At 39.9% G+C, this 16,160-nt stretch overlaps 1 protein-coding gene and 1 long non-coding RNA gene across 3 annotated transcripts in view; one reads left to right on the forward strand and one right to left on the reverse strand.

The window, feature by feature from the left end:
- Positions 1 to 16,160, forward strand: part of ANK2 (ankyrin 2) — a 687,657-nt gene that overhangs the window by 315,984 nt on the left and 355,513 nt on the right. The gene's annotated exons all lie outside the window — the stretch shown is intronic.
- On the reverse strand, positions 10,086 to 14,985 carry LOC139030270 (uncharacterized). The gene is made up of 2 exons (XR_011482579.1): positions 14,805 to 14,985; positions 10,086 to 10,669 (listed from the first exon to the last, which is right to left on the reverse strand). It is a non-coding gene; the product is annotated as an uncharacterized lncRNA (long non-coding RNA).

The raw sequence follows: 16,160 nt of genomic DNA on the forward strand, positions 1-16,160 counted from the left end.
TTAAGTAAGAGGGAGGTTGATTATTTTTTTAAATTGAAATGGAAGGAAAAGAGGTTCAGTGAAGGCAAAAAGACATTTTGATGACTATCAGATTGATAACTATTAGAGGAGACAAGGAAAATAGTGAAATTACCATCCTGGAAATCTTGACTGAAATAATGAATGGTTGTTTTTCCTGAAAATTTGAGATATTTACGTACTTGAAAAATACTTGGCAGATGACTTGAATTGTCTTGTCTACCATTCCTGAGACTATAATTTGAAGTTTGCCAAAAACTCTGAAATAAATGATGTTTTAATTTAAATAAATGAAAGGCAGAGCTATGCAATGTTATTTTTGAGACTCCTATGAGATGCATTAGAGAAACTTACATTTTATAATTAATTTCTTAATTGCCTGAAAATTTCTCTTTCTTTTATCTTTTTTTTGGGAGATACTCATCTCTGTGCAGTAGTCATACATCTTGCCTTAGGTTTATTCATTTAAGGAGAGGGAGGGTGCCCTGGGGACTGTTGGAGAATAATGGGCAGATGGGCAGATCTCTTGCTTATTAGTAAGCTGGAATGGTTTGACTTAAAACTTCTTCCTGGGGGAGAGGAGCCACTTAAAATGAGGTTTATTCAATCATGGAAATATAATTAAAAATAAAGATATTATTTCGTCTCCCCCAACCCTTACTTATTTCTAATTTCTGGTATTCTGGTTTGATTAGGTGACTTGGTGTTATCACTGATGAATCCTTAAATGGACCAGTGGTTTGTTCTTTTGTTCTTTTGTTATCAGAGTAGGACAGATGTGACTGCAGGGCTCAGCGGGAGGTAGCTAGGAGAAGCCTCTCATTAAAGAGGAATTGGGAAATCCCATCTGAACATCCTTCCTCCTATTATTTTGTAAATGTAGAACACATGATGAATAAAACAGTGAGATCCTTAATCTCAAATGCAAGGGTATGTGAGAACTGCAGTAAACCGTATGCGTTCTTCCTTCTTTTCTTTTTTTTTTTGTCTTCCCTTAAACAAAACCTTCATATTTACTCAAGCATAGCAGGTTTTGAGGTAGTCCCATTTGATGTAATTACTGTGTGATCAAATTGTAGTGTAATCCCTCTATGAGTCCAATAGAGTGCTTTAGAAATAAAGAGCTTCTCAAGCCAAAGCATCCCAAATATCCATGGCAGAGATGTTAATGCCCTTACACAGGAATCAAAGCATTATCTTGACTCTAATTAACAGTTCTATTTACTGTACTGCTCTGGCTACACACACTATTTGAAAAACATGTGCAACTGTGGTTTGGGGAGGGAGAAACACATGAGGAATGTTTTGAATCCATCTCTTATTTTTTTCTATAATTCCAGTTGGCTTCTACATTTAGAAAACCTGTTGTCCCATGGATTTGTCCCAGACCAGGGGCACAAACTGTATGGAAAGTCAAGGGCATGGGCTAAATATAAGGAATATGAAAGAGTGGAAATGTGAACTGGAGGACCTGAGTTGCAGCGCGTCTCTGCCACTAACTGGGGTTTGCTTTGGCTGGTACTTAGTACTCTTGCCTGGAAAATCCCGTGGATGGAGGAGCCTGGTGGGCTGCAGTCCACGGGGTCGCTGAGTCGGACACAACTGAGCGACTTCACTTTCACTTTTCACTTTAACGCTTTGGAGAAGGAAATGGCAACCCACTCCAGTGTCCTTGCCTGGAGAATCCCAGGGATGGGGGAGCCTGGTGGGCTGCCGTCTGTGGGGTCGCACAGAGTCGGACACGACTGAAGTGACTTAGCAGCAGCAGCAGCAGCAACCTCTTTGAGCTACAAGTCTCCTCCCGTGTAAAATGAGAGAATCAAGGAGAACTTCTTCATAGAGGGTTCTGGTGTTAGACCAAGGGCAATAATCTAGGTGATGTCACCTTGTGAATGCCATGTGCTATGATACCAATTTGGTTTCTCACTGGGCAACTGAACTCCATTTTCTCAGTGGGGCATAAGAGGGATTCAAGAGCAGTGACAAATCAATCTTTCTTTCTCTGAGTCCTTTTTCTATTGCCAGTTATTCTTCATTCTTGCCTTTACACTTACTCATTTTCGATCATTTGTAAGTTTAATTTTTTAATTGCATTATATTCAATTTACAATATTGTGCTAGTTTTAGGTGTAGTACAGCATAGTGGTTCAATATTTTTATAAACTCCCTTTAAATTTTTTACAAACTCATGGCTATGTTTCCAAATGCTGCATAATATATCCTTGTTGCTTCCCTGTTTTATACATAGTAGTTTGTATCTCTTAATCCCCTACCCCGTCTTGTCTCCTCCTCTCTCCTTCCCTCTCTGCAGTGGTATCCACAAATTTGTTCTCTATATCTGTGAGTCTGTTTCTGTTTTATTTTTCAGATTCCACCTATAAGTGTTAACACACAGTATTCACCTTTTAACTGTTTTCCCAAAGGGATTCACTGAGAGTATAGATTATTAATTTCGCAATCTGGTAATTTTGGTATTGAGATTCTGGAAATAGATGGAGAGATGTTTGTGTGGTTCCCAAATCTTCCACTGAGCAATGAGGGAAGGCTGTAACATGTCTGTAAGGTGTTTTCAAAGGTAGCTGCTTCTGTTTTCCAAAGTCAGTGCTACCAGTGAAAGACTTAAGAATCAGTTTAGTATAGCCACCCCATAGTGTTTTCTTTCTGATAGGATAGTATTCCTAAGCTGAGTTAGAATACTCACTTAAACACTTAATCGATATATCTTTTCTGAAAATATCTGCTATCAGACAGGTGAAATATTCTTTTCTTACCCAGGAAAGCAATGAGTTCCTCCCAGAAGAATCAAATTTTAGAGTGAGTTTTGGAAGAGGGTCCAGTTGACATTCACTATACTACAAAAGAGCTTCCATTAGCAGAAGCATCTGCACCCTGGTGGAAAAACAAATGCTGCTCTTTTTGCCCACGTGGGTCATTTTACTTGAGAAATATGAAACAGCCTCTTTCTGGTGTTTGAAAAACCAGTTATCATCTGGACTTAAGAAACATGGTAAATAATCATGCAAGGAATACCATGTGGCCACCAGTGTGATGCAGGATACATCACAGTCTTGTATTACATGAGGTGAGAATGATTGAGTGTCTTCCCAGGGTTACAAGCCTGTAGAACAACCCTGGAAATCATACGTATAGTTTGACTTTCTTATTTTAGAAATAAAGGCACTGAGCTTCAGGTAAAGTAACTTGCCAACCATCATAATATAATTAGTGGTTGATCCAGGAATGAGATTCTTGAGTCTTGACTGCTTATCCTGTGTGTGATGTGTGCATGCTCAGTCATGTCTGACTCTTTGTGGCCCCATGAACTATAGCCCTCCAGGCTCCCCTGTCCATGGAATTCTCCAGGCAAGAGTACTGGAGTGGGTTGCCATTCCCTCCCCCAGGGGATCTTCCCAACCCAGGGATCAAACCTGCTGTCTCGTGTCTCCTTCATTGGCAGGCAGATTCTTTACTGCTGTGACATCTGGGAAGCCCTGCTTATAGTATACAGCAGACCAAAAACTCAAGGTGAATAATGGATGGCAGGGGGGAAAAAGTGCTCTCTAGGGAACTAAACCTTAGAAAATAGAGAAATACTTTAAAAAACAGTCAAACAAAACTCCACATCAAATGTGAACTTTGTGTTATTATCATATGCCTTTATTATATTTTTGGAGAGGAGAGATTTCTTTCCCTAGTAATAGCTACTGACAATTTGAAAAAGAAGTCTGTGAATTCGATTTCAAGTTGGATCAAGTGGAAGTTGTCATCTTCACGACTGCTCTCATTTAATAGTATCCTGCAGCCTAGCCGAGTATGTGACTCTTTATGGTAAAAAGCAAATTAAGTGGGTGTTTTCCATTTGTTTTAGGTGTATAGGGTCTAAGACAGACAGCCTTGTAGGGACAATCTAACTGCCAGCGGTTACTGGCATTGACCGCTATGTTGACAGTCTCCAGCAGTCATATGCCTTAATCTCTCCCCTACATTGTCCCCTACATTTACCAAGATGTGGTAAACATCTTGGATGACTGATTGAGTCATCCAAGGAATGAGAGTGTGTCTTGACTTCCTCGTTGAACCTCCTGGTAGAATCCAGTGTGTAGATCTATTTTCTTGCTTGCTGAGGCCAATCTGTTTTCCTGCTTGCTTCGTTTTTTTTCTGTCAGTATGCTGTCATGTCAAATTAGCCGGTAGAATGGAATAAGTAAATTTGCTGGGAATAACCAAAAAATTTCTAGAGGAAGAGGCTCTGAATTCAAGGGAGGATCCAGGTTGAATGTTGGAACAGGAAAGCCTTAAAGATGGGTGAATTTGAGAATGAAATGATACTGAGGGGAAATCAAGATTAATTTTACGTATGTCACAGATGTTCTCTAGATAGACCAAAAAAGAAGAATCTCCACTGTCTATTTGTATTTTTATGTAGCTTATAACCAGATGGAGTTTTTCAGTTAAACTTATAATAACTAAGTAGTCTTGATTTATCTGCTGTCTATTCAGTTGATCAAGAAATATGCACTGTCTGCTGAGTGACCAGCATTATTGAAAAGAAAATACTGATGAAAAGAAACTGTGACCAATACAAAGGCACCTCCTGGAGGTGGTTTTAACCTTCCTAATTTATAGTGAAGGTGGGAACAGAGTTTCAGTGAGAAGAAAGCACCTTTGTATGTACCCTTGAAGGCAAGAAACATTTTTTAATTATCTTTGCATCTCTAGAATGGAGAACAGACCCCAGCACTTAGCAGGTGTACAATAATGTTTGCTGAAGGAGTATTGACAGCCTTTTTGGAGAAATGTAGAAAATGAGTAAATTGCTTGATTCTTTTCCACCTAATGACCTCCCTCTCTCCATTTCCCCCTGTTTGCCTGCTCAGGCTACCATGATGAGGAAGTGCATTTTGGCATCTCTATTGGAAAATAAAATTAATTTTCCTGTGGAAGATGAACATGTTCCATCTTCATGTTTAAAACGTGTTTAAAACAGCAGTTTGGATGTAACTGAAAAACCATTTGGGGGAATGCAAAGGGTTTTGTGGGTTATCCATCAGGTCACATATATTTTCTGGGACCAAATATGTTCATACTTGGGAACCCAATCCTTTTTATAAATTAGGGTCTGACATCCACCTTTTATATATATAAATAGGCTTTTCTACTATTCTTACTGCTTTGACTCTGTAGAGGGAATAAAAAATATCAAGTGCCTTTCACTCAGGATAAAAAGATATCTATAAAAGGGTAAGTGGTGGTGTGGGGAGTTTTTCCAAGTTCATCCATGGTTTTTTTTTATTCAACCTTGCAAGGCATTTAGTTGGGCATAAAAGATAGTTATATATCAAACAGCTAACTAGCTTGTGTGATTAATACACTGAAGTAGCACAGTGATCTTGAGAGAAAGAAAGTTTAATGTACTTTGCTGTTAGAAAAAGCTCCATGATCAGTTTGGGACTTGAGGTGGGTAGATTTTAGGGAGAAAGAAGAAAAGAAAAATAGGTATTTTTTTAACTGGGAATTATTCACAGACCCACCTCACTGATGCAGTTCATGGACGCTCATTCTAAAAGATCTGATAACATTTTCTTAAGAAAAATTTGAAAACATTGTATTGTGATATATCTATCTCCTTTAAAATAAACCATTGAATAAAACACTTGAAGACAGAAATATATTGATGAATTTGAGTAATAATTGAGGGTGTTTGAACTTTATTCTGAGGATGATGAAGACTAGAAAAAATGTTTTATGAACAACAGAAGTACAACAGTCTGCAGGTCAGATTGAAGGAGAAAACTTGAAGGTAATGAGGTAGCAAATTCTGTTGATTTAAATAGTTCAGGTATGAAAAGAAAAATGGTGGTACAGTGGTGACAGGAGCAGAAGGGAATAAATAAGAATACATAAGATAGATTTCCAAAGTAGAAACAGAAGATTTTACTTACTGGGTATGAGAAACTGAACAGAGAGAGGGGGAAAGCGACGAAAGTTTCTAGCCTCGTAGACATTTTATTTTTCTCCAGACTGGTGGGTAAGACTCCACGGCATATTTATGAGTGCCAGATTTGTTTTACAGATCTAAATAATTTGTATTATAACTGTCAGCATTTCTGTTTTCCCTCATTATTTCTGGCTTCATTTGTTGACCTTGAGAAAAGTTAGGTTCTGTAGTCTCATGTGTTTTTCGATGTCTCTGTTTTCCATTAGAAAAAAAAAAAAAAGGAAATTGAAAACGAAGACAGCCACACCACGTTCTGTTTGACACTGAATCACTGGCTATTTAATCTGCAATTAGATTCTCTTTGAGGCATATTTTTGTCCTTTAAAATGTAGGTTCCTAGATTCAAGGACTTGTAGCATTAAAAAAGAAGTAGAGAATTATCTAGGAGAAAAGTAAGAGAATGCACATATACTCAGAGATGTGGGAACTAAGGTCCAGGTGAATTATATGATTTGCTGTGAGTCATGTCAGTTGATGACAGCAGGCTGATGGAAACCCAGATGTGCTGACTTTCAAACCATTGCTCCTTACTGTGTGCTATAGTAATATTGGCAAAACTACAAATAATGCGTAAAATCTTCCAAATGTTTACAACTAAGATAACGGTTAAACCTCATTGCACAGACATGTATGTAGAAAATTTGCAGGAAGCCTTGTTCAATTTCCACTTAAATTTAGACAGTCACAAAGAACAATTTGGCATTTATCGCCTCATCTGTATTTTTAAAAAAAATTTCTGTTGAAGAGAGAATTTCTGTTGGTTTCTTACACTTCCGTACATTTTGCACTGGTTTTCTTTGTTCAGATTATTTTTTCCAAGATGTTGGTATAGCATACAGCCCTAGAATATAGCGGAGCAAAGATCAGACTTGCTTATTATCCAGTATACTAAAGATAATGACTCCTTGTGGAGCAAAGTACAGATATGCTTATTGTCTTTTATAAAAGATTCAGGATTCTGACACTTAGAGTTCCTCTCCTGTGCATAACCCATTGAGTGTGCAGGTATGCGTTTGAACCTCTGTGAAAATTGAGAGTAAGGGAAACTGACACAAGTATGTTGATGTCCATGCTGCTTGCTGTGCCATGCGGAATAAAGTTCTTTGTCTTGGACCCAGGAGTTTCATATCTTCTACCAACATCCATCAACCTGTAGCAGGCTAACTTGTTAGCTTTCAAGTAGGATCTCAGACCTTTCACAATTCTTAACAGTTTCTAGGTAGAGAGGTTAATGGACCTTGGAAAAGTCTGATAATTGGCTAGGCATAAAGGAAATTTGCCTAGGCATAAAGGAAATAGCAAGGAGCGATAAGAAAGCCTTCTTCAGCAATCAATGCAAAGAAATAGAGGAAAACAACAGAATGGGAAAGACTAGAGATCTCTTCAAGAAAATTAGAGATACCAAGGGAACATTTCATACAAAGATGGGCACAAAAAAGGACAGAAATGGTAGGGACCTAACAGAAGCAGCAGATATTAAGAAGAGGTGGCAAGAATACACAGAAGAACTGTACAAAAAAGATCTTCATGACCCAGATAATCATGATGGTATGATCACTCACCTAGAGCCAGATATCCTGGAATGTGAAGTCAAGTGGGCCTTAGGAAGTATCACTACGAACAAAGCTAGTGGAGGTGATGGAATTCCAGATGAGCTATTTAAATCCTGAAAGATGACGCTGTGAAAGTGCTGCACTAAATATGCCAGCAAATTTGAAAAACTCAGCAGTGGCCACGGGACTGGAAAAGGTCAATTTTTAATCCAGTCTCAAAGAAAGGCAATGCCAAGGAGTGCTCAAACTACCACACAATTGCACTCATCTCACACACTAGTAAAGTAATGATCAAAATTCTCCAAGACAGGCTTCAGCAATACGTGAACCGTGAATGTGCAGATGTTCAAGCTGGTTTTAGAAAAGACAGAGGAACCAAAGATCAAATTGCCAACATCCGCTGGATCATCAAAAAAGCAAGAGATCTCCAGAAAAACATCTATGTCTGCTTTATTGACTATGCCAAAGCCTTTGACTGTGTGGATCACAATAAACTGTGGAAAATTCTGAAAGAGATGGGAATACCAGACCACCTGACCTGCCTCTTGAGAAACTTGTGTGCAGGTGAGGAGGCAGCAGTTAGAACTGGACATGGAACAACAGACTGGTTCCAAATAGGAAAAGGAGTACGTCAAGGGTGTATATTGTCACCCTGCTTATTTAACTTATATGCAGAGTACATCATGAGAAATGCTGGGCTGGAGGAAGCACAAGCTGGAATCAAAATTGCTGGGAGATTATATCAATAACCTCAGATATGCAGATGACACCACCCTTATGGCAGGAAGTGAAGAAGAACTAAAGAGCCTCTTGATGAAAGTGAAAGAGAAGAGTGAAAAAGTTGGCTTAAAGCTCAACATTCAGAAAACTATGATCGTGGCATCCAGTCCCATCACTTCATGGCAAATAGATGGGGAAACAGTGGCTGACTTTATTTTTCTGGGCTCCAAAATCACTGCAGATGGTGAGTGCAGCCATGAAATTAAAAGATGCTTACTCCTTGGAAGGAAAGTTATGACCAACCTAGACAGCATATTAAAAAGCAGAGACATTACTTTGCCGACAAAGGTCCATCTAGTCAAGGCTCTGGTTTTTCCAGTAGTCATGTATGGATGTGAGAGTTGGACTATAAAGAAAGCTGAACACTGAAGAATTGATGCTTTTGAACTGTGGTGTTGGAGAAGACTCTTGAGAGTCCCTTGGACTGCAAGGAGGTCCAACCAGTCCACCCTAAAGGAGATCAGTCTTGGGTTTTCATTGGAAGGACTGATGATGAAGCTGAAACTCCAATACTTTGGCCACTTGATGCAATGAGCTGACTCATTTGAAAAGACCCTAATGCTGGGAAAGATTGAGGGCAGGAGGAGAAGGGGACCACAGAGGATGAGATGATTGGATGGCATCACCAACTTGATGGACTTGGGTTTGGGTGGACTCTGGGAGTTGGTGATGGACAGGGAGGCCTGACGTACTGCGGTTCATGGGGTTGCAAAGACTCGGACATGACTGAGCAACTGAACTGAAAGGAAATTTGGAGTGCTGTATATCAGTTTTTACTTGGTTAGACTTCTGTAATTTTAGAATAGTCATAGATCCAAGTGTGGCATTAATATCCTGGGATTCACTGATAGTAGCATTTGTGAAATAAGACTTTCTGTCACCCTTTACAACATATAGAACATTGAATACATTCTTGTTATATTCTAAATGTTTGTGTGAATTGACATAGTGATTAAAGTTATTTTGTGACATTTGTGCAGGATCAACTGGCAAGTAGATATTATGTAGTTATTTATATAGATAGTCAGTGTGACCAAAATGGATGGATTGCCTATACCCTGTTTCCTGAATTTTGCAAAAGACTTCCTTGAGGAAGATTTTTTCTTCCTGCCTGAATTTGGAAACTCTCTTTCAGGTCTGCTTATCACTGTATTATCAAGACCCAAGGCACAATTTGCTCTTGGTAGTTAAGCAGATTGAATAATTAAAATAGATACTGTCTATTTTAGTTTTACCACCAAGCCATAAACACTAAATGTGAGGCCTAAATAGAATAGAACACTAAGAATATTGAATGATAAAGAAAACCCATTAGACACTTAGGATTTGTTAGGGCCCTGAACAAATATAATATCCAGCATTTATACATATCAGCCCTACAGACTAAATCTGGGCTGTACTATCTGTGTAGTTAATGAGTTAATAATCTTGTCTCCAGTTATTTGCCTGGTATAGGGTTTAAACCCTGGTATAGGGTTTAAATAATGAATATGGGTGCAGTGCATACCTTTCTCTTTAGATATTAGCTGAAGTTAATTCTAAACTATAACATATTTTCATTTTCTTTTTAAGCTTTTTTATTGTCATATATTTTATACTGTAAAATTTAAGGTTGTTATGAGGTCACATTGATATAATATAGAAGGATAGAATGGATGCAAGAATGAGTGAAAGGCCAAGGAGAATGGAAAGAAAGAGTAAAAAGAAAAAGTACAAAACAAGCTGTACTTCAAATATACAAAATACTTCCTATGAATTTATTAGCCACAGTGGCTCACAGTCAGAAAGTGTAATATGTGAGACTCATCTTCAGTGATCAACAGAAACTTTGCTTTAAGAGGAAATAAGTCCAGTTTGACTCAGTAATATATAGTTAGTCATTCTAGAAATTAATATTGATGACATTTTTGGTAATAAAATAAATGAAAGAATACAGAACACAGTGTTTATAGCTAGCAGAGTCTGTTCATTTGGGAAAAGACCTTGTGTTTATAGGATGCAGAGTCAGCCCTTACACCTCATCTCCCACATTGCCTGCTTTACTTGCCAGCCGTCTATGTCAGGTTGCATTTTCCAGGATGGCTCCCATCCCATATGCTCTTCTGTCAGGTGACCTTTCTGCCCTTCTCATCAAGAAGTGGAGTCCATTTCTTTACCTTCTGAATCTGGGTTGGCCTTGTGACTGCTTTGACCAGTACAGTATGGTAGCACCCTTAATTGGCACTTTCCGCAGCCCACCTCTTAGCAGCCAGCTGTCATAGACGGGTACAGCCGCCTTGAGACCACCATACAGTGAGAAGCCTCAGCCTTGTGGGGAGACCTGGAAAATGAAATGCCATGTGGAGAGAGAGACCAGTCAGTCCCAGATGTGCAAGTAAGGATGCCGCTGTGGGCCCTAGCTGTCTCACTTGATACCGCATGAATATGAGCGCCTCCTGAATCCCAGGCCTGCAAGTGTGTGAGCCAAAGAGAACTACTGTTTTAAGCCACATAGTTTATGAGGTAGTTTGCAACAACAATAAATATTTGGAGTACCATAAATCTGGACAGGATGGTAGTTACAAGTCAGAGCTCTAATAGATAATAAACTCTTCACTTTGACCTTCTATTTTAAATGGACAGAATAGTAGTGGTCATTCATTAATAATTCATTCTCATCTGTCTTTTTTATTATAGCCGTTTGTTTAAAGTCTCTTTGAAGCTTTAATGTTCATATTATCACTAATTTTCTGTTATTTTTGAGTCTTGGGAGAAGAGCAACATTGTAGAAAAAAACAATCCTCCTTTGCCCTCTCCTGTGATTCTGTTATAGTAAATATATAGTAAACTCTGGTCCAAACTTGGGATATTTTGCAACATTAGAAAATATTTTGTCTCATTTAGTTCGCTACTTCTAATGCCTGAAACATTTATGCCTGGTGTATAAGGAATCATATAATTTTTTCTCTGTTCTTTGAGTAACTGGGCCATCACTGGACCTGTGTGTTTGCTTAGGAGGGAGGGCTTCTTGAAGTCTATTTTAGTAGAGACACCCCACTGGAAGATATCAATCCTCGGTTAGGAATGAGAAAACTTGGAATTGAATTCAAAGTGCTAACTGTAGGTACAGCATTGAGTAAGTAGCATACAAAGTTGGGCTTCAGTTTTCTTGTTGAAAGCAAGGAGCTGGATGCAGTAGTCTCTAAATTACCTTCTAACATTGTCATTCTTTGTGGTTTGTCACTTCTGTTACCACTGTGGTTACACACTTTTAAAATATGAGTTATATTTGTATGAGACTTAAGCCTCTGGATAGTTGTAATGTGGGGTATTTATCAATGGTGACATGATTTCTCTTTGTAGTTTAAAAAATTGTAACTTATTTTCAAGCTGGGTTAGGTTAAGGTTTAAAATGTTTACAGTAATAAAATTAAATTGCATTGGAAAAATGTCTGTCAAGGACACAGCTGGCCCGAATGTACCATTTGCATCTGCAGAGAAACTCAATTATAACAGCTGTTTTCAAGAACTCATATATCACTGGAGACAGAGCAGAGTCGCCCTCCAGTAGAGTAAGCAGACAACAGTGCGTCCTAAAAAACTGACCTAGACAGGTGCATGTTCATGGTGAGCTCACCTGTAATTTGGTATTTGCACATAAAACTCCCCCTTTGATCTAAAGTGTTGTTGCTGATGTTGATGTAAAATGAGACTGTAATTAATCACTATGCTAATTTTCAGGCTTCCCAGGTGGCTCAGTGGTAAAGAATCCACCTGCCGATTCTGGAGACACGAGAGATGCAGGTTTGATCCCTGGGTTGGAAAGATCCCCTGGAGAAGGAAACTCACTCCCAATATTCTTGCCTGGAAAATTCCACAGACAGAGGAGCCTTGTGAGCTATAGTCCGTGGGATCACAAAGAGTCAGACATGACGGAACACACACACACACACACACACGCTAATTTTAATAATTAGGTTCTTCAGTTTCCCTGACAGCTCAGTTGGTAAAGAATCTGCCTGCAATGCAGAAGACCCCAGTTTGATTCCTGGGTCAGGAAGATCCTCTGGAGAAGGGATAGGCTGCCCACTCCAGTATTCTTGGGCTTCCCTTGTGGCTCAGCTGGTAAAGAATCTGCCTGCAATGCCGGAGACATAGGTTTGGTCCCTGAGTTGGGAAGATCCCCTGGAGAAGGGAAAGGCTACCCACTCCAGTATTCTGGCCTAGAGAATTCCAAGGACTGTATAGTCCATGGGGTTCCAAAGAGTCGGACACGACTGAGTGACTTTCACTTTCACTTTGCAGGTGAAGTGAGGTACTCAAATTGTTTGCCGTGGGTTCCCAAAGCTCCCTTTTATGCTGGACATGTTAAATTTAGCAATCATATATCTCTTTGGTAAACCTTAAAGGGAAAGACATAGGTCCCTAATGAGTTGTTGCTGCTGCTTCTTTAAGATACATCTCAATGAAACATTTAATAAACCTGCTTCAATCTGGGGTGAACATATACCATTTTACATGAGAAACAAGGGTCTTTCTTCCCAGTCATTCTCTGAGGGTCATGGTTGTTCAGTGAACTAATTTCTGTCTGATTTCTGTTACATCTTCTGTAAATAATAAAAATAGCTAAGATTCGGCATCAGCTTTCTAAGTGCACCCATGTGAAGATTACCGTGGTGTAAAGGCTGTTCAGTGAAGGGGCATGAGTCCAGGATCCTGGCCTTCCTTCTGCTACTAGCTAGTCGTAAAAGCTCGGGAACAGTTTCTAATCCTTCCGAGTCTTGTTCTTTCTTTGTTAACTGAAATGGATTTCCAAAACTTTTCTTTGAGGCCTTTCCTAAATGTAAAGCTTCACTGAAGAGGAGGTCTCTTTCTTCTTGCGATTTAGGCAGGATGTCTCCCCATTGCCCTCTTCTCACTTCCTCCCAGAACTTGAATTTTTGTTGGTGTTTTTCAGTTGCTCAGTCATGTCTGACTCTTTGTGACCCCATGGACTGTAGCCCACCAGGCTCCTCTGTCCATAGGGATTCTCCAGGCAAGAATACTGGAGTGCTTGCCATGCCCTCCTCCAGGGATCTCCCAGACTCAGGGATCGAATCCGGGTCTCCTCCTTTGCAGGTAAATTCTTTACCATCTGAGCCAGTGGGGAAGCCTGAGTATATATTCTTCCTAAACTAAAAGAGTCATCTTGTTAGATGATTCGCAATAATGTTTAGGTATCACACTTGGATGGAGCTTCCCAGGTGGCTCAGTGGTAAAGAATCCACCTGCCAATGCAGGAGATGCAGGTTTGATCACTGAGTTGGGAAGATCCCCTGGAGAAGTAAATGGCAACCCACTCCAGTATTCTTGCCTGGAGAATCCCAGAGGACGGCCTGGCAGGCTACAGTTCATGGGGTTGCAAAGAGTCAGACATGACTGAGCAACTGAACACACATGCATGATCACATTTGGATACCTACATGGGGCAATAATCAGCCTGTGGACAGGTATACTTGTTGAAACATTAAGGCCTAGGATGAAGTGGTTACTATAGGCCTGACTGGGGCAACCATACAACAAAGTGGTCCTTGTCTCAATTGCAAGGATGCTGCACAGCATTCCTTCAGGCCCACCTCTATGGTTGGGGCTATTCTCAAAGAATGGCAGTTGTGAGCTGGGAATGAACCTGATTGGTATTTGTTACAATAGGTATTCCTATTGATTCTATACACATGGCTCTCTGAGAGCCAGCTGAGTTCTGGGCACCTTGCTCCCTCAGTGATGACAACTGGGAAGGGTCTGGGACCCCCGGGTGCCACAGCTGGGATCTGCCTCTTTAGTCATGGCTGGGCACTGGCAGGAGGACCCAGACCGTGTGCAGAATGAACGCTCTCAGACAGGGTAACTGGTCTGTGCAGGGACTCCCCTCATCTTAAACAAAGACTGGACCTCAGAGGGGAAAAGTTGAGCCTTGGGACCTTGCCCTTTCTGGTCAGTACAGCGCATAACATTTGTTTTGGTGGAGGTGAACAGAGCTGTGACCTGGCTGTGACCTGACCTCAAAAACAAAGGATCTGATACCAAAAAGTTTACAACAACTAACCACACCCTCCCCTCACCTTTCCTGTAAAAGGCTTTGCTGATAGCTTTTGGGTAGTTTGGGGTTTTTAAGGCGTGATCCGCTTGTTTCCTTGCGTGGTCCTGCAATAAACCTTTTCCTGCTGTAACTCTGATGTTTCAGCTTTCGTACTGCTTGACCTCACTGTGCAGTGGGAACGTGGACTTGTGTTCCATAATGCTAGAACAAGTCATATGCCTGGGTGCACTGGCAAGGGTGGCTGGTAAGTATGGTTGTATCGGATTGCCATAACAAAGGACCACAAACTGAGCTATTTAAGATGACAAAGCTCAGTTACGGAGGATGGGAGTCTGAAGTCAAGGTGCTGTCAGCGCCGTGCTCCTTCCAAAAGCTCCAGAGGAGGGCCCTTCCTTACCTCGTCCTAGCTTCTGGCGGCTGCCGGCAGCTGGTCTTGCGTGGCTTGCAGCCGTATCGCTGCTGCTTCTGCCTCAGTCCACATGTGGCTGTCCTCCTGCTACGTCTCTGTGCCGATTTCTCCCCTTTTGTGAGGATACCAGTCATCGGATTGAGTCTAACTCTAAGCCATCATGACCTCATCTTTACATGATTCCAATCACAAAAGGCTCTGTTCCCAAGTAAGGTCACATTCACAGATGCTGGAGGATAGGACTTACGTCCTTTTTTTTGGAAGAGGGGACATTTCAACCCAGGACAGTGGTCTAGTTGGCCAGGAGGAAAAGAGATTTTCTAATGAACCACTGTCCAATCTCTGCCTAGTTAAGATTCTCTACTACAAGTCATAGTGAGTAGGAAAGATTTTTGAGAATTTTGGAGAACTGAGCCTTTATTGATAGCATTGTTTCTGTGAAAAAAATATTTTTAACACTAGGCAACTTTAACTGACAAACTTTTGGGAGATAACCTATCTTTAAGACACAATTGCCTACATTTCAGGGAAATTCTCCCCACTCAAATAATGCTATAATGTGTCAGTATGAGTATGTATATGTGTCAGATTTTGTAGTATTGTTAATTCAAATGGTTTAATAAAACATAGTAGGCATATTAAATTAATATAATTACCTCTAAAAGTCCATGCTTATAAAATATGCTTAATATAAAACTAATAAAGATTTACTTTTTCTACTTGGATCATTGTCATCTGACTATGGTTTCTGCTCTTGGCATTTTCCATCTTACTATACTTTATTAAGTGGCTGCTCTTCATTGAAGCAAGCCATGATTTAATAAAAGAATAGTGACATTAGAATTAGGAGACGTTAAGCTCTGTATCTTATTCACCTTGTTATCTGGGGAAGGTCACCAAACTGCTTTTTACCTCAGTTTTTTCACCTGCACTCTATCGATGTTAATCGTTTTCCCTGTGTGGTTGTGAGAGCCCCATAGAGTCACTAAATAATTCTGTCTGTCATCTGCCAGTATTGTTATAAGCCCTCAGGAAAGATCAGTGAGCAAAGATCTCAGTCTTTGTGGATCTTACATTTTGGAGCTACAAAGTATATAAATTATAAAATGCTTTAAAATGTAAGGTACTATCATCACTGCTGTTTTATGTGCTGCAACTCCAATCTCTCAACTATCTTTAAAAATCTTGTTTGAAATTATGCTTAGCTCCTAGATGTCAGAAAGTACACACAATATGAAGAATTTACACACTGGAAGTTTAGCCATAAGTATAATTTCATGGTAAATATTGAAAATGTTTCCTTATTGCTTTTAAAAATGAGCCATGGGCCCCTACTATATACCA

The sequence above is a fragment of the Odocoileus virginianus genome, chromosome 21 (assembly GCF_023699985.2).
Source record: "Odocoileus virginianus isolate 20LAN1187 ecotype Illinois chromosome 21, Ovbor_1.2, whole genome shotgun sequence".
Classification (NCBI taxonomy): Eukaryota; Metazoa; Chordata; class Mammalia; order Artiodactyla; family Cervidae; genus Odocoileus; species Odocoileus virginianus.